This window comes from Ambystoma mexicanum, chromosome 1q, assembly GCF_040938575.1.
Source record: "Ambystoma mexicanum isolate Mex_15411 chromosome 1q, UKY_AmexF1_1, whole genome shotgun sequence".
Lineage (NCBI taxonomy): Eukaryota > Metazoa > Chordata > Amphibia > Caudata > Ambystomatidae > Ambystoma > Ambystoma mexicanum.
This window is the reverse complement of record NC_090922.1, coordinates 1,445,390,555-1,445,409,069: the sequence shown is the minus strand read 5'-3', so window position 1 is coordinate 1,445,409,069 and position 18,515 is coordinate 1,445,390,555. Positions and strand designations below refer to the sequence as shown.

Genomic DNA, 18,515 nt, shown 5'->3' with positions numbered 1-18,515 from the left:
AAATGGAACAAGTGGTGTTGAACAAAAATACTAAACATGGGACAATGAAATTACGTGAACACACACCAGGGTGCTGTGATGGCATCAACATCAGATGTTCACTATTGCAGAGATAACTTGGAGCATGTGTGTAACAGTTGTGAGGTGTGCGGCACTCAAACTTGTAGCTACTCTGCACTGACAAGAATCCCCAGGTCTAGTGTGACACCTTCGGCGAATCCTACATTATCTTTAATGTGGAGTCCAATAGTTACAATGGGAAAAGCCAAACTACCCACACTTTTTCTAATGGCTAAAAAGCCAGGGCAGACTTAACAATGCTTGCTATGGGTCTCCTATCTCTACACCCACATACATATTGGACAGAAATCGGTGCATTCATCAGACTACCAACAGCCAATGGAATCTCCTCTTATCTCCATCATAGAAACAGCCAATAGAATTCCCTCCCAGTGCCATAACATCATCTGACCGCAAACCACCCATTCCTTTACAACTGAACATAACAAATGCAAATCTATGCTTCCCACTCCAACCCAAGATGGCTAATGCGATCATGTCCACCTTCACCTGATTCTATGGCAGTTTAGTCTGCTTTTCACTCCAACCCAAGATGGCTACTGTGATCACGTCCACCTCCCCCCATTCATTTGGCAGTGTAGTCTGCTTCCCACTCCAACCCAAGATGGCAACTGTGATCACGTCCACCTTCCCCTGATTCATATGGCAGTTTAGTCTGCTTTTCACTCCAACACAAGATGGCTACTGTGATCACGTCCACCTTCCCCTGATTCATATGGCAGTTTAGTCTGCTTTTCACTCCAACACAAGATGGCTACTGTGATCACGTCCACCTTCCCCTGATTCATATGGCAGTTTAGTCTGCTTTTCACTCCAACACAAGATGGCTACTGTGATCACGTCCACCTACCCCTGATTCATATGGCAGTTTAGCCTGCTTTTCACTCCAACACAAGATGGCTACTGTGATCACGTCCACCTACCCCTGATTCATATGGCAGTTTAGCCTGCTTTTCACTCCAACCCAAGATGGCTAATGTGATCACGTCCACCTTCCCCTGATTCATATGGCAGTGTAGCCTTCCACGCTGTATGCCCAGTTGCATGTGCATTCGTTCCCCTGAGCCCGATCAATATTACTTTGAAATCCCACCATCCTGTGTACAGTCCCACCCACCCAGCTTCCTACCACCCCTGCACCCTAAGAGGAGTCACTGGTCAGGAGAAGCTGTGCCCCCGATTACTTTGTCTTCGGCATAAAGGATCATCCGTAACTGCTCCTCGGATAGCTCAATTAGTAAAGTGAATATATTATATCAAGTCGAAGAGATTAAACTATCATAGTCAAACCATAATTCCATGAAGAAGTCAGGGGAGCAGATCCCTCTTATTAACTCTATAACAAATGTGATGAAAATGTTCAAACAGAATGTTAATGCAACGTTACGGGCGATTTTCCCAGGCGATTTTCTGCTGAAATATTTCTTTATTAATAGTAATTGAGGATATAAATTATGAATGAAGCGATTTCCTCCTTTCACCAGAAGAGACGTGCTAATGGCAATGACACTTCATAATCATTTTGGGTGAGAGGGGGAAGGGTGATGGGGACGAGAGAGGAAGGTGTAAAGGGGTGGATTTAGTAAAATTGGGACAAACATTCCAGATACTGTCATTTTGTCGATGACAATTACCCAGAATTGTGTAGGGCAGTAGATTTCCGATTGGTGTCACTTAGCCCCAGGCAGTATGGAGCCTCAGATTAGCATCATGGGAGTTTTGAGCCTCACCACTAGCGCCTTTAAACAATGAGATCCTGAACTAGATTTGAGTTGTTAGGAGGCTCCTATACCGTAGAGCGAATTCATGTGTGTCGGACGTCCCGCAAGAATCTTTGTAGTTAATTGTGCTTTTACATATGTTCATAAGACCCTGTTAGAGGTCTTAGAACAGCTTCTTTGGGTCTTTTCTTGCGAGACACCAATATCGTTGGTTTTGGGGAATGGAGGGAGATGGGGAGGCAACAGGGAGAGGCGCCATCCAGGGAAGGGCATCAGGTGGCTGGAAAAGCGGGGAGAATGTATATTCGCGCCCAATGTTCCAGCCGCCTGATTGGCCAATGGGCTTTCCCCGAGTGTGAATTAGAATTCTACAGTTCTCCTAAGTATATTAAGATTTCAAAACCTACAAACTTCCATGCAACCATTCCAATATTGAACCCTGCCATGTATGCAGCCCTACACAGTAAGTATGACCCCTATTAAGAAAAGTGACTGGGGCATCACAATTATGCATAAACGTTTGGGCAAGGTCATCTATGCGTTGGGGAGGCACTGTTTTAATTCAGGGGGCTAGTCTTTGACAGATCATTGCATAAAACAGGAATTGGGAGAAAAAAAGACAGTAGCTTGAAAGTGTTGCTTTAAATTGTGTGCCCCACATTAAATGTAGTATGATAGGGTGGAGTTAACAGAATTCACCATCGGCTTGGAACTCATATTCCAGCTGTTGTGTCCTATGCCGCTATGCCAACTCCCACCCAGACATCTAATGTAAGGTAAGAGGGAAAGTTCCAGGTACTTTACATGGCAGCACAGTGAGAGGAATTCGACCATCCGTACAGGGAGTGTGCACTCGCCTGGGCTTTTTTGATTTTTTAAAACAAAAATGGATGAGAGATACACCCCCGAAAATGTGTGGGTCCATCCCGCATGCATTTTCCCTGCTCACTGCATGACAAACGCATAGTCACGTGTACTCTGGTAGGACTCAGCCTGCAGGTGCCATCCTCCCCTATCATGTTCAGCTGGAATTTGATAGCCATGGGTACATCAAAAGCATCTCATAGGGGGAAGGTGACAACATCCCCCGGCCATGGTCAGCCTAATTAAAATATCCAAGTCTCCATGTATCTGCCTCTCTATTGTCTAGTTCGGCTGGTGACAGTGCATACTGATGAGAGTTAACTAAGGCAAACCTGCGGAAGGGGCTCATTTGCAGAACTGACAACAGGGAGGCAGGACTAACACCTCATGGATATGCAATGTGTCAACTTGAAGCTAGCTCCAACCCCTCTGTATGAAAGGCAGTGAATGGCATGTCTGGGTCCACTATTTACCGTAGGCAACCCCTGCAAAGAGGACCCCTTTCAGAGGAAAGAAGTATGTGATTTAAGGGAGACAGGTAGTCTGCTCTCATCACAAACTTCAAGGGAGACCTACGCTTTCATCAAGAGTCACAGCGGGCTCAGTTAATCAGAGAGACACTTTGATTAACAACAGACAGGAAGTTGGGAGGAATTTAGTAGTACATGTTGTCATCCCTTAGATTTCCTATTGCAAAGCACTCTGGTCCTGACCTCATGCATAACAGAAGATTGTTGGTGGGGACCCCGGATTGGTTACTTAAGCTACGCTTAGCCTGCACCAATCACTGGAGCCCATTTGGCTTTAAAAGAGGGCTGCCACTCACTTGGCAGATCATCCAACGACTTCGAAAGGAGTAAGAAGAAGGACTCATTTGGACGCTGACTGAAGGTACAGCTTCCGCCAGTGAAGGAAGGCCAAGAATTCCAAGAGGGAAGCAAGATCCCTCCCCTAAACATCTCACAGGGAACAGAGGGTGATACCGGACTCAGAGGACCCGTACAGCAACTCCAGAGCTGGTACCCAGCCAGCACACAGCGTGCCCTGCTAGATTCTGCCAGCAAGCTTCATAAGTGGGAAGTGCTAGAGAGTCTCTGAACAAAGGACAAGACTCTCCTCAGCTTTGGGCCGTCTGCCTTAAAGGAGAACACAAGCCCTGCAAAGAAGCTAGGAGGAGTGCCACAACAAGCATCAACCAGCATCCATCTTTTAAGGACAATTTCGAGACAGTCGAGCCCTTGAACCACAACTGGCTGCAACACAGACTGTTGTCATGCTGCAGTCACTAAAGCCGTCCAAGACACCTTGACCAGCGTTCCAGATCTGCCGACCAGCACAGACCGCGATTCTTGACCCCAGGCCGCCGTTTAGGCCAGCCTGCAGCCATCCGCCCATCCTCGCCTGGCTAACTGCCTGCCGCCTGATACCCGCAGCTGTCTCCCATCTTGTACTCTGTCGCAGGCGCTGTGAAGCTTCCTGGATCTGACTCAATGCTGTCGAGCATCAAGATCATCTCAAGCACCAGGTACATTGTGGTTCTGTTCCCCTAGTCCTTCTCCGAAGGTCCCTAGTGACATTTACGACCCCTTTCTCCCTTGGTGCTGAAACCAAATGATCATGAACAGTTAAGATTGAATGCTTTACCGACTACCCTCCTGTCGGTATCTACAGTGCTTCCCTTTCCTTTGTGAAAATGTCTGTCCTCAGTGTTTCCTTACAGAGGTGGGTTGTATTTTGTAGTGTGCTAGAAATGTCTGTTGTTGTAATAATAATAAAGTTGATATTTGTATCCAACCTTGACTGGACAGTACCTTTTATTATTGGGTAATAATTGTATTTTTGCTGCGTTGCAAATAACCTATGATCCACAACCTTGCAGAGATAAGTCTGACGTGCCGTCCACATGACCAAAAATTGGACAAGAAGGTTTATAATTTACTCGTGTTCCAATCTGTTCAGATCCCTTCTGGTGCACTAGAGGGGTGGGGCTGATTGATGGTTTAGAAACCAATATTCATCCCTGGACCCCCGGTGCCCCGGGAAGTTGATTCGTCACACACTGCTATGGAGACATTTTAAATTCCATTTGAAATCTTCTCTGGAATTAAAGGTACCTCCCCAAGGAAGCAGCAGCACTCAAAGTTTAATCAAAAGTGGATAAATACATTTTATATGTGATTTTAAAAACCATAAATAGCAACGTTGTGGACTAGAAACCGAAGAAATACTTTTTTACTAAACCGTTGTGGTTAACAGAAACAGTGCAATACATCTGCCATTCAGATATGTTGTCGAATCTACACCTCTACAGTGTCCTGAACATATCCAGAAATATTGAAATGACAGACTTTAACCCTTGCTTACCAGAGATTTTCAGCTGAAGGGCACAGGAAGAGACCACCTCACCTCCAAGTTGACAATCCCTGCGTGTTTATTTATGGCCATTATCTAGGTGCTGGAAAAAACTGACCATGTGTGCAGCGCACACTACACATTTAACCGAGTGATGGGTTTCCTTAACCTTTCCTGGACCAGTAACTTAGTCGGTGAAGGATAGATAGAAAGACAGAGAGAGAGAGTGTGTGAGAGAGAAATAGAGAGAAAAAGAGAGAGAGAGAGAGAGAGAGAGAGAGAGGAATATATTTACAAACATACATGCTTCCCCACCACCAAGTAGCAATCCCTGTAAGTTCTCTTCCATTTGAGAGCAACTGAGCAATGTGTTATGGGTATTTAAATTAGCTCAAAGCATGCATTTTGCTTCAAAGAATTGTCTTTGTCTTGCATATAAAATGAATGGCTCAAATACATTTGTGATTTCTCTATACTAGAAATCAGGGCGCAAAGTGGAGGAATTTAGAACTCTAAGTAAGACCTTCGATACTATCATGCAATTATCATGCAGAACCCAAATCTTCATCTTCTTTTGACCTTCCTTGATATGCTACTCTGCACTCAAACACATAAGAGTAACAGAGGTATAGGATAAACCAATAGACGTGAATGTATTTAAACTCCATGCCATTTCCATCAATGGTAACTCAGCATTGTATAGTCATTCACTCAGAATCCGACGCATCTGCAGCAATGAATTAAATTACAAAGAACACATACAGGAGCTCAATTGTCCATTGAGACTGTGCGACTTCCTTTTGAACATCTTACAGAACCCGACTAGTATTTTGAGCCATTCAAAGAAAAACCTAGAGCAGAGGAGCACAACTAAGCCAGCAGCGCCCAACTTCAAAAACATTAGTCAAAAGTATTACTTGTTTTGGTCAGCTTCTGTTGAGGGGTTCCCAAATTCCAAGGAACATATTTTTACAGCATAACGGAGACACATTGCAAAACACCAGGAAAAGTGTGCTGTGGATCTAGAAGATACCACATGGGTATGTTTCTTTAATAAACATTTGAAGTCACCAGCTTTATCGGCAGAGAAGTCTAAACATTAACCTTTTCAGGCGTAGTCAACAAGTACCCCAGAGTCCTTGAATCTGGTAAAAAAAAGATCCAAATTAGCTCACATATGCGCCGTGTGGCAAAATGAGACCACTTTTTTAGGGCATATACATACATCCCAATAATACTGAAAAGGTTCAATACTAACTTACATTTCAGTCACATGACTGGGTTTTTGTTATTCGATGCCAATAGTGGATTGTAAAAAAATAATATATAAGCCACGCCATAAATTACCTTCTTCCATTGCTTCTGAAACTAAAAGACTCTATGGTGGAAGTGACAAGGACAATAACCAAGCAGCATTTTAAGCATGCAGAGCACTCATTGTCAGACATGATATTTTCCCAGTAGATTTACTGTTTAACGCCCCTGCTTAAAAAAACATTGGGCCTAATTCACAGAAGTGTTTTATAATGGCAAAACCTCATTGGAAAACGCTCTGTGAATAAGGGCCAGATCCTCAGGCACAGTACAAGATAAGGCCGGCATATTTGAATGGGACTCAAGACGGTTTTGTTTCAAAATTACAGTTCGATCTTTTCTGAAGATATTTTCCCTAAAAACGCAGCCCTGTCAGCTAAGCACTTACTGAGAGACCAAGTATATGCTAACTCGAGAGACCTAAATGCAACGTTAATACTTTTTATTGTTCAACAGCGAATATGGCTGTTCACTAACAGATTAGATGGATGGATAGATAGATAGATAATGTAAATGCTCATTATTATTTATTATGTGCGTAAAGCCACCTCTGGGATTAAATGCAGCCTGGACGTTGCACTGCACCAGTGCACCTAAACCGGGATGCACGGGCTTATATCATGATAGAGCTATTCAGTGTTTCGGCAACAGCAGGCCTGAGGTGACCTTTTGACCATAGGTCACCAGCAATGATCCTTTAGGTCATCTACTCGATCTCTGCCCAATCACTGCCTGATTTCCTTTTATGTATGGGATAATGGGTGCCAATTGTACACTAGGTCTTCTCTTTCCTGTCAATATCCCGGTAATTTGTCACGATAAGGAGAATATTAGGCTCATAATTTACAAAGTCGCAGAGCAGGCACGAAGGAGCTCTCAATGCATCAGAGCTAGGTGAGGGCAAACTGAGAGAAACGGCCCCAGAATGTCGCACCTACCTCCAGAGGCCATTCACAGAGAGTATTCCTGTCAGCACGTGAGCCTGTAAGGTCTGTACCAAGTTATGGCCCGGTGAGAGGTGGTTAGTCGGGCCTATTAACTGAGATGGGGCACCCTTTATGATTTTCCAGTCTAGGAATAGGCCGGTGTGTGGTAGGAGCACAGCTCTTCTATCTAAAATGTGCCTGCCTTAAAAATCTCACGCCACAATAAATGGAATTCTAGAGCGAACAGAGAGATGGCTCTTCTGTCTGAGTTGTGACAGCCTATAAAATGCCCCACTGCAGGTAAACTGTGGGCTAGTAAGAGGGAAGGTAATAAGTCTGCTATCTAAAATGTGAGATTGTGCAATTTTAGCGAGAGCTCTCTTAGACAGGGTTTAGGGTGGGTGGATATCTCTGCTATTGAAGATGTGCACTCCCACTCAAAATTTAGGCAAGTGAGAGTGGGTAATTGATGTATAAGATGTTAGTCTGAAAGATCTGTTGAGAGTGCTTTCCCACCCAAGATGCGGACAAGCTACTGGTGAACAATGGCTTTGCTATCTATTCTTATGGTATTTATTGAGCGTTGACATAGCTTTGAGAAGCAACAGAGTGCTTTACAGAGGTACAAACCAATACAGATGCACAACGGAGCGCTTTACAGAGGTGTGCAACTTTACAAATACATAACTGAGTGCTTTTCAGTGGTAATAACAGCAAAAAACAAACAGAACAGCTATACAGCACGGGGTAGGATACAGTGGGGGCACAGAGAAGAGGTACATCTATCATGTGTGAGAGAAACAGAATGATCTTGCTATCTATGTTAGGACACTGTAAAATCTGAAGGGAGTGCTTTACTGCCTGAGGCGCAAGTCTGTAAAGATCCAGAGGGAGAGCTGTATTGTCTGAGGTTTTGGTCTTTAAGATCAGGCGGGAAAGCTCTACTGCCTGTGGTGACTGCCTGGAAGTTCAGGAGGGAGAGCTCAACTGCCTGAGGTGTCTGCCTAGAAGACCAAGAGGGTGAGTTCTACTATCTGAGTTGTCCTCCTGGAAGATCGGGAGGAAGAGCTCTACTATCGGAGGTGTCTGCCTGGAAGATTGGGAGGGAGAACTCTGCTGCCTGAGGTGTCTGCCTGGAAGATCAAGAGGGAGCGTTCTACTATCTGAGGTGTCTGCCTGGAAGATCGTGAGGAAGAGCTCTACTGCTCTGCTGAGGTGTCTGCCTGGAAGATCGAGAGTGAGAGTTCTACTATCTGAGATGTCTGCCTGCAAGATCAAGAGGAAGAGTTCTACTATCTGAGGTGTATGCCTGGAAGATCAGGAGGGAGAACTCTACTGCCTGAGTTGTCTGCCCGGAACATCGAGAGGGAGAGTTCTATTATGGGAGCTGTCTGCCTGGAAGATCGGGAGGGTGGGCTCTACTGCCTGAGGTGTCTGCTGGGAAGATTGAGAGGGAGAGTTCTACTATCTGAGGTGTCTGCCTGGAAGATCGGGATGAAGAACTCTACCGGGATGAAGAACTCTACTACCGAGGTGCCTGCTTGGAAGATCGAGAGGGAAGTTCTACCGTCTGAGGTGTCTGCCTGGAAGAACGGCAAGGATAAGCTGTGTGCATGGTCTATTAAATACAGTGCAAGACTGTGCGATTAAGAGGGTAAACACTAATAATGTGTGGGGCTGTAAGACCAAGAGTGGGACCTTGCAGGCAGGCTAACGCATAGCTGGCATATGGGCGGTAATAAGGTATACTTGATACGTTGAGTAATATATAAATGTTCTGGAAGAGACAATTACATCAGGGCCCGTTTTTTAAGTGAGTGGGATTTTTAATCAAAGGATCTATGAAGGTTCTTTGAATATTTTTTACCGACTGCAACTTTGCAACTTTTTCTGATGATTTTACCACTTTCATTACAGCAAAAAGATGGGGGAGAACGCTGCACCTCCCCTTTCATCCCCACTCTCTATATACCAAAGCCAAACTTACCATCTATAGTTTTGTGGCAAAAAAAGTGGTTACAAATATTTTTTTTCAGCAGCAAAAAAATATTTTGTGTAGTTGTAGTCAGCAAAGTGAGGAATACTGAATCAAGTCATGAAACAATATTTCGGGGTGGAGCCTCAGAAGTGTGTGGTGCAGTTAACGAATCATAAGTAGATTTAAAAAACTGAAAGAGAGGTGTGTCCGACGTAACTAAAGGAGTGGTCGAACAGACGCAATGGAGTTTTTGTACCTTTTAAGAATGGGGGGAATACATCTGTTTTAAAACGTGTGTTAAATATACCTATAAACATAGCAACTAAAATCAGACATATTCTTTGAAGGTAATCCACGATTATGTGTTCATTAATTGTATTAAATCATTGTAATGGCAATACTACAATACAATCATAGGCTGCAAAAATAAAACCCCATATTCTTTATATTTTCCCTCAGATTATAAAAGCAAATAACCTAACTCAAAAAAGTATCAAACTGGTGATGTGATTCTAAGCATAGGTGACATTTACATCTACTTGAAAAGAGCAGTATTGTCACAAATCACCATTTTGTTGACTTTTAGCATTGGGTAAATGAGACCGGGGAGTTCCAGCAGAGGCCTGGTTCTCGGGCAACTTTTGTACCCTGTCTGGCTTAAATCCCGGCTAGTCCCAGCCACATTAAATTGCAGATCAGAGCAAACCTAAAGGGCGGTATCTCAGGTGGCTTTGAAACTCACCCTAGACAGGGCACATCACTGTAAACAGAATCCTGCCCCTCCCTCTACTGATCTGAAACTACCTCTTCTGTGACAGGACTGAGACATTAAAGAATGAAGGCCTTGAAACAAAAGGAGCCAAATATACACATTAGGAATCCACTCTCGCTAACCACTGTGCAGTGCTGCTAGCAGGAAAACCTTTGTAGTCTTAAAAGGTTAAATCTTTTAAATTGCTTTTTTTAAGCTACAAATTGAGTATATACTTCTCAGATTTGGGGTAATGGCCTAGAATAATGAACCACAGCACTTCTGTTCTGATACAAAGAGCTACGTCCTGCGTTTTACACAAAGACCCACACTGCAGGAACAATAACCCCTTCGCTATGCTACAGGAATGAGAAGCATTAACATGTGGGGTGCATGCATAGCTCTGCCAACTGCACTTTAATACCATGAGCTAGCTTACTTGGATTGGAGCCAGCATTCACTTATTTTGATTTCATTTAATTTGTTTTCGACTATTTTCATGTTAGTAAACTTTTTTTTTCTATGGAGTAATAATATATTTAACAAGATGCTTTTGAATGGATTAGTCTCCCATCAATGCCAGGTGTTTTTATAATGTTATACTCAACACTGTAGGGTAGGTCGCTCCTTTACTTACCTAGGCCACACCTCTCATAAAGGTTTCTTACTTGCTAATGTTTCTTGAGCCATTCACCCAAATGATTATTATTTTGTGAAGTTTACGGCCCACCCTCAATCTATTACCCCACTTAAAGCACTACCTACGTAACGATAACAATACTCTCTTACCTACACACCTAACTCAGCAGATGTCTACTATCCAATGCATGATCCTGTAAGATCGACAGGGACAGCAGTGAAGTCTACTGGGTCCTGTGTTTAATGCATGGATAGCTATGACCTCTGTGGCTCTCCCTCAGATGTCTGTTGGAGTCTGTGAGATAGATTTAGTTGCTGACCATAGTGACTACTGTACTCCTAGCACATAGTCCACTTTCCACAACACAGTGGAGACGATACAAGAGCATGACTCAGAGCATGTTCTATTTTAAAAATGCAATTTCACCAAGTTCATGGCAATAGCCACATCACTCATGGAATCTCCACATGCATATCCCCAGCCCCAGCAGTCAGAACTTTTATCTGATTTCGACATATGGGCCTTTTTTAAGGGACACAGATGGTGGGCCACGGTGAGCAATGGGGACTATGGATTAGGAGAAGAGTAGTCATTACGTTGAGTAACCTATTCATATTACTACATCCCCTTTCCTCTATACTTGTGTGACATTTAGTAAGCACCCTAAATAGCAGGGAGGCTGGCTAAGAATACAGTAATCCGAAGAGGGTAAAGAGCACTACCTTATTTTTGTGGACCACGATGAAAGGTGCCTCAGCACAATGAGCCTGAATTTCACTTATCCTGTACTCTTAAATACCTGTGACCAAAAGAACAGGAATAATCCCAACTGGTACGGGGATCACACGCTAGTCATCTTGATGGGACCAGCAAATAGATATTGTGTGTGTGCTGGCAGAAGCCTTGGATAAGTTGCTGCAGGCCCAAAGAGCCTGACATGTCTCAAGTGCCATAGCATTAGTAGGAATGCAATCCTGACGGGGTGTACCCTAAACCAGCGAGCAATGTGTGTCAACAAGTTAAAGTTATGAGGGCTAGGAACTCAGCCCAGGGAGACAGATTATTAGGGATGGGGGGGTTCTGTTTCTGAGGGGCTGAAGGAGCCTACCCGAGGTTACCCATTTTACACATAAGCATGTTCAGGGCATGAAGTATGCGTCACTGATAGGCTTTGACACTGCCAACAGTTGGGGTTGTGTGCTGTGCTATGAAGTGACCTTGGGTGGTGCCCTTGCCCAGAACTAGTTATGATGTCTGCCGGTAGCAGCCAAGCAGCCAACCAGAATCACCTCTTAAAGGAGGTGCAGTCGCTGACACTATGGGGGTCCAAGGCTGGCCGTATGCGAGGGATCAAGGTAATACATGTTTAGTGCTATGTTTGTCAGACACCTCAGGCCGAAAAGTGATATCAAGCTTGCAAGACTGCACCTCAGGATTAATCCCGATACTCGCTCTGGCAGGATCGGCAGTGCTTGCGCTAATACCTGCATCTTCCAGTGCAGTATAGGTTTCGGAGAACCCCTGCCAGCCCTTAGAGTCGTCGGAAAAATGTCACCTCCCCAGCTTGCCTGCGTGAACAAATGCTTACTTACCAACTGGAAGCAATGTAGTTCCTGAATTCTTTCAGTGGAGTACAATAGAAGATCTCCTCCTAAAGTCATAGCAGTGCAGAGCGGAGTTAGTAGTGAAAAACCATCACAAAGTACGCTATAAGGCCCTGCAGTTCGGGTATTCTTTCAATAATTAAATATAGCATCTAATTTGTGCGGATTGCTGCAATCGTGCACATAGATGGAAGAGAGGAAACATTTAACAACTATTTTGTAAAATGAGTGAAAATGCTCGCAGACGCTCACCAATGCATCTATTAAGTCTGAATGAAGAAAAGGATTGGACGTCATGGCCAGTAGTATGCACAAGCGTGGATCCGTGCAGGCTCGGTCGCATTTATTCCCAGCCTGATTGTTTTAAAGGGAGCATCTAATCTGTCCAACCACACCTCATGGACTAAACCAGATATCAGAGCTTTTCCTTCAGAGTGTAGGCTCCAAAGCTGACATTAGAGCTACCCATCTAGATCTGATCAACTACAGCAGACATAAGAGTGAACCCTCCAGTAGTGCTCTCCAGTAGTGCTACGTCTTGTCCCCTTTCCTCATCGCCAACAATACTTTTTATACATACTTCATTCAATCAATTTAGAAACATACTGCAGATTGAATGAAGTATGTTAAAGAAAAGTGTTGAAAATTGTTAAAATAATAGATAGGAAATACATGAGAATAAACAGAATTCCATAAGGAGCTCAACATTTTAATTTATCTTTAAAAAAAATAATAATATGGTGATTCTTTAATTACTGAATGGAAAAAGTTAGAATTCTGGCTCGTAATAGTGTGTGGGAGATCAACTCCAGGATGGGGAGTTGTGTAGGTTTAGGAAGAATAACATGACCAGATTATGAAGGAGGTGGGTGAGTTTCTAATTGCAGAGCTGGCATTGTAATCTAATGTGGTCATCAAGATTGTCATGGTCTGAGTACAAAATATCCTGCAGAAAGATAGGTGCGCACAAAGGAAGCAAAAGAGGCATCTGTTAAAAAACTGAGGAGCGAAATGGCAAAATCGACTTTGGGTAATGGAAAGTTATGGAGCATATTTCATGGTTTCTTAAAAGGGAAGCAGATGTTTCACACGGAAGGTGTGGATTTGTCCAGGTGGGACACTGACTTGTTCATTGCAGACCTTAAGGATTTTCTACTGAGTTTTTGGTGGTGAGGGGGAGGCTTGAATAAGCTGAAGCTACATTCAGACTGTGGCAGGATGATTTAACTTGGACCTTAAGTCAATGGACTGAGGAATGTCATTGTCATCAGATGCTGTGAAGATTTTGATCTGGTGCTCGAAGCAGAGAGGTGATTGGGCGGGTGGTATGCCTGCGGGCGCAGCTTACACACCTATGACCCTGCAGCCTGAGGCCTGGCACCCAGCCACTGTCTGAAGTGTAATGTTTTCCTTCTTGGAGTTGATGCATTGTTTTCTGAATTTGCTGGCTTTTATTATGCTTTGTACGATCAGAAGAACAAGTTACTTCTTACCTTGTAACGTTCTTTCGACGGGATGTTCCTCCGACGTATTCCTCATCTTAGATATCTCCTTCCAGCTCTGCTGGCCTCGGAAAATGTTTTCTCTAGAGGGCGCTGCGCGTCGACGTCCTTCGAGTCGATGTCCCTCGACAGCCGCCGTATCGACGTTCGACGTCATCCTGCCTATAAAGGCCGCGCGCAGCGTCCGTTGCTCAGTTCCGTTTTGTAGCCCACAGTATTACTGTCTGGACTAGACTAATCACCCTGAAGGAGCGTAAGCTGCAACAACAAGGGAAGTAGAACTGCGGGGATGGATGGGAGGGTCGATGAGGAATACGTCGGAGGAACATCCCGTCGAAAGAACGTTACAAGGTAGAAAGTAACTTGTTCTTCGAAGGGATTGTGTCCTCCGACGTATTCCTCATCTTAGATAGGCTCCCATAGCAGTATTCTATATTCGGAGGAGGGAGTACTGACTTCACGCTGTCTTCTATTGATGAATAGAATGCAGTACAGCCCTTCCAAACCTAGTCTCTTGACTGGAGGAGGAATCCAGATTGTAAAAACGTGTAAAGGTATGGACAGACGACCATGTAGCGGCCGCACATATGTCTTTAACCGGCACGCCTCTTTTGAGGGCCGATGAAGCTGCAATACCTCTGGTCGAATGAGCCCTAAGGTTTTGAGGGGGCTCTTTCCCTGCCAGTTTATAACATTCCAGAATGGCTAGAATGATCCATCTGGAAATGGTCTGCTTAGTTATTGGTAACCCCAGCTTGTGACCTGTGTAACCTACAAACAGCTGGTCTGCCTGTCTTATCCTGGCTAGTCTACTAATGTAAAAACTTAAAGCCCTCCTAGGGTCTAGTCTGTGTAACCTCTCTTCCTCTTTCCCCGGGTGAGGAGGAGGATAGAAAGATGGTAGGGTAATCTTCTGAGTGATATGGAATTCAGAAACCACCTTTGGGAGGAAATTAGGCTTCACTTGCAGGACAACTTTGTCTTTGTGAAAGATTGTATGAGGGGGTTTACAAGAAAGAGCTTGTAATTCGCTCACCCTTCTAGCAGATGTAAGTGCTATTAATAAAACAGTTTTAAGGGTAAGGAATCTTAACGAACAAGAATGGAGAGGTTCGAAAGGTGTACCCATCAGGAAAGTTAGTACTAAGTTTAAATCCCATAGGGGAACTTGGAATGGTCTTGGGGGATAAACATTGGTTAACCCCTTTAGAAACTGTATTACCAAGGGTAATTTGAAATAGGATGGTTCTTCCGCAGTACGCTTAAAGATGGATAGCGCTGCGAGATAGCCCTTAATGGTGCCAACTTGAAGGCCTGAATTTTCCAAATATAGTAGGAAGGACAAAACCATTGGTGTACCACATGAAAATGCGTCGATATTCTGTTCTCTACACCAGCTGCAAAATCTGTTCCAACGGCAGCGGTATAAAGACTTTGTTGCTGGCCTCCTTGCCGAAAGCAACACCTCCATAACATCATCAGGGAGGTCCCAATCCTTGTACCTCAGCCGTTCAGAAGCCAAGCGTGAAGGTTGAGGGTTTTGATGTCTGGATGGAGAACCTGACCTCCCTTCTGTGAGAGTAGGTTCTCTCTGAGTGGAAGTCGAATTGGAGGGCAGATGGACAAGTCTAGAAGGTCCGGGTACCACGTTCTCCTGGCCCAATCCGGGGAAATCAGGATCATGGTTCGCCGGAATCTTCTCAACCTCCTGATCATTTGAGGAATGACAGGGACCGGTGGGAACGCGTACAGAAGCGGAAACTCCCAGTCCACTATGAACGCGTCTCCCAGAGCTCCTCTCGGAGGAAATTCCCTTGAGCAGAACAGGTCGCATTTCCTGTTTAGGCTGGTGGCGAACAGATCTACCTGAGGGGTTCCCCAAAGGGCGAAGATCTCTTGAAGGACTTCCTGAGCTAGCTCCCACTCGTGGGAGACTGTGTTCTGCCTGCTCAGAGCGTCCGCTGTCAAGTTCTTCTCTCCGGCTAGGTGAACTGCCGATAGAGAGATTCCTTCTTGGATTGCCCAAAACCAGAGCTGCATCGCCTCTCTGCACAGGGGTAGTGATCCTACGCCTCCTCTTTTGTTGAGGTAATGCATGGCCACCGTGTTGTCCGTCATTATCAGGACGTTCTTCTCTTGTACAGCTGGCAGGAACGCCTTCAGCGCAAGTCTGATGGCTCTCAGCTCTAACAGGTTGATGTGTAGTCTGGACTCCGATGGAGACCAACGACCGCTGATGGTCAAGTCGTTGGCGTGGGCTCCCCACCCGTGAGTGAGGCATCCGTGACTACTGTTATCTCCGGCCAGGGTTGCCAAAACTGTTCTCCTTTCAGAATGTTCTCCTGACAGGCCCACCACTGAAGGTCTCGAGCCACCCTGCCGGGAACCTGAAGAAGATCTGTCATTCTCCCTGAGAATTGTGACCACTGAGTCCTCAGTGCCCACTGGAGGGATCTCATTCTCAGGCGAGCCTCTGGCACAAGGAAAATGCAGGATGCCATGAGGCCTAGCAACCTCAAAAAGTCGAAGGCTGGGAGACGTTGGGCATGCTGGAACTTGGTAACCATCTGTAGAATATCTTGAGCCCTCACCTCTGGTGGCGAGGCTTTTCCCAGGGAAGTATCCAGGATCGCTCCTATGAACTGGAGTCTCTGCGATGGTATCATTTGTGACTTCTTTAAATTGAGGGAGAAGCCCAGTCTGTGAAGGAAGTGGCACACGTGATTTAGCTGGATCTGAGCTTGCTCCGGAGAAACAGCCCTGATCAGCCAATCGTCCAGGTAGGGGTAGACGTGAATCCCTTCCCTCCTTAGACTTGCAGCCACTACCGACATTAACTTGGTGAAGACCCTCGGGGCGGAGGTCAGCCCAAATGGCAGCACTCGAAATTGATAGTGAGAGTTGCCAATTGCGAACCTCAGGTATTTCCTGTGTTTGAGATGGATAGGCACATGGAAATAAGCGTCCTGAAGGTCCAGAGATACCAACCAGTCCTGGAACTGAAGGGCCTGGAGGATCTGAGAAAGAGGGACCATCTTGAATTTGTCTTTTCTGAGGAATTTGTTCAAGATGGGTCTCAGTCCTCCGTCTTTCTTCGGAATGAGAAAGTAAGGGGAGTACCAGCCCTTGTTCCTCTCCGCTACAGGTACCGGTTCTATGGCACCTTTCTCTAGCAGGTCCAAAATTTCCTGCAAGAAGAGCGGATCTGGAGCTTTCTGAGAGCTGATCCCCGGTGGATGACTCTGAGGTATACGTAGGAAAGGCAGGCAGTAACCTTGGGCGACTGTTTCCAATGCCCAAGCATCTGACGTGATAGCCTGCCATACCGTCAGATGTTGAGTCAACCTGCCTCCTACAGGTGTCCTGTGAGGGGAGTCCTCAGAGTGCTTTTGGGGCGGCTGATGCAGATGCCGATGGTAAAGAGGCACCTGCTGTTGCTGCGGCTTTAGAATATCTACCCCGTCCACCTCGGGTAGTTCTTCTTTGACCCCTTTGAGCCGGTCGTCCTCTACCTCTTCCGAATGCAGAGTAGAAGCGAAAGGACTTGCCCCTCGCAGAGGTTCCTGTGGGACGAAAAGGAGTCTGACGGATTGCAGCTCCTAGGGATTTTGCTGCAGCTTTTGAAGTTTGCAGTTTCTCTAAACTGTCATCCGCCTTTTTCCCGAACAAAGAAGAGCCATCGAATTGCATGTTCAAGAGCCTGGCTTGCACATCTGGGGCAAAACCCGACTTTCTCAACCAAGCAAATCTCCTGGTTGATGTACTTGCCGCCATTGCTCTGCTGATACTTTCAGCCGAATCAATGCCCGTCTGGAGGGATTCGCACATAGCGTCTTTACCGTCCTGTATAATATTCAGGAACGCATCCCTTTCTTCTCCCTCCGGGATGCAGTCAGCCGCTGTAGAAGCACAATCCCAAAGTGTATGGCTGAACCTAGCAAGGGTGCAAGTAGCATTAACAGACTTTAACGCCATGCTACATGCTGAAAAGACTTTCTTTGCCATAGCATCATATTTTTTATCGTCCCTGTCCTGTGGGACTGTAGGATAAGCCGTCTTGACATCGGTAGAGGATGCTGCTTGTACCATCAGACTTTCTGGGGATGGGTGTTTAGACAAAAACTCTGGGTCTGTGGAAGATACCCTGTACTTTGTAGACAGTTTTTTATTTACTGCTGGTATTACATCTGGGGTTTCCCAGTTTGTCATGATCTTTCTCTGAAGAGCTTTATGAAAGGGCACCACAGGATCCTCTTGTGGGCCTTTGTCAAGAATATCCGTGAGGTCAACTTGTTGGAAAGATTGTGAAGGTGCAGACCACCCCATGAACTCTGTAATCCTGGCCATTAAGGCTCTGTAGGGGGTTTCAGCATGCTCCCCCGGGTCTGGCTTAGCAAACTCCACCTCAGGGGAAGTGTCTAACCCACTTGCCTCATGTAAAGAATCATGAAGATCCTTTAATCTGCGCTCTTCAGAGGAAAATTCCTCTCTAACTGGGGTTACAGGTCCCTGTAACTCAAATGTGTCTTGTTCAGACAATTCACCCTCTTCTAAAATTGAGGATATAGTTCTCAATTGTTCTGAACTCATAAAGGGAGTAAATCCCATTTCCAAGGCAGAGGGTGCCGAACTTGTCATTATTGGCCTCGAAAGCGTCGATGTCGTCGACGCCGACGTCGAAGGCTTCGAGCGTGGCGATGAAAACAGAGGTGGAGGCCTCGAGGACCTCGACAGAATTGGAATTCTACTCGACAATATCGAAGCCATCGACGTCGAGGGCCT

General features: G+C 45.3%; 1 protein-coding gene across 7 annotated transcripts in view; it reads right to left on the bottom strand.

The window, feature by feature from the left end:
* RNF220 (ring finger protein 220) overlaps positions 1-18,515 on the bottom strand; it is an 856,068-nt gene that overhangs the window by 500,303 nt on the left and 337,250 nt on the right. The gene's annotated exons all lie outside the window — the stretch shown is intronic.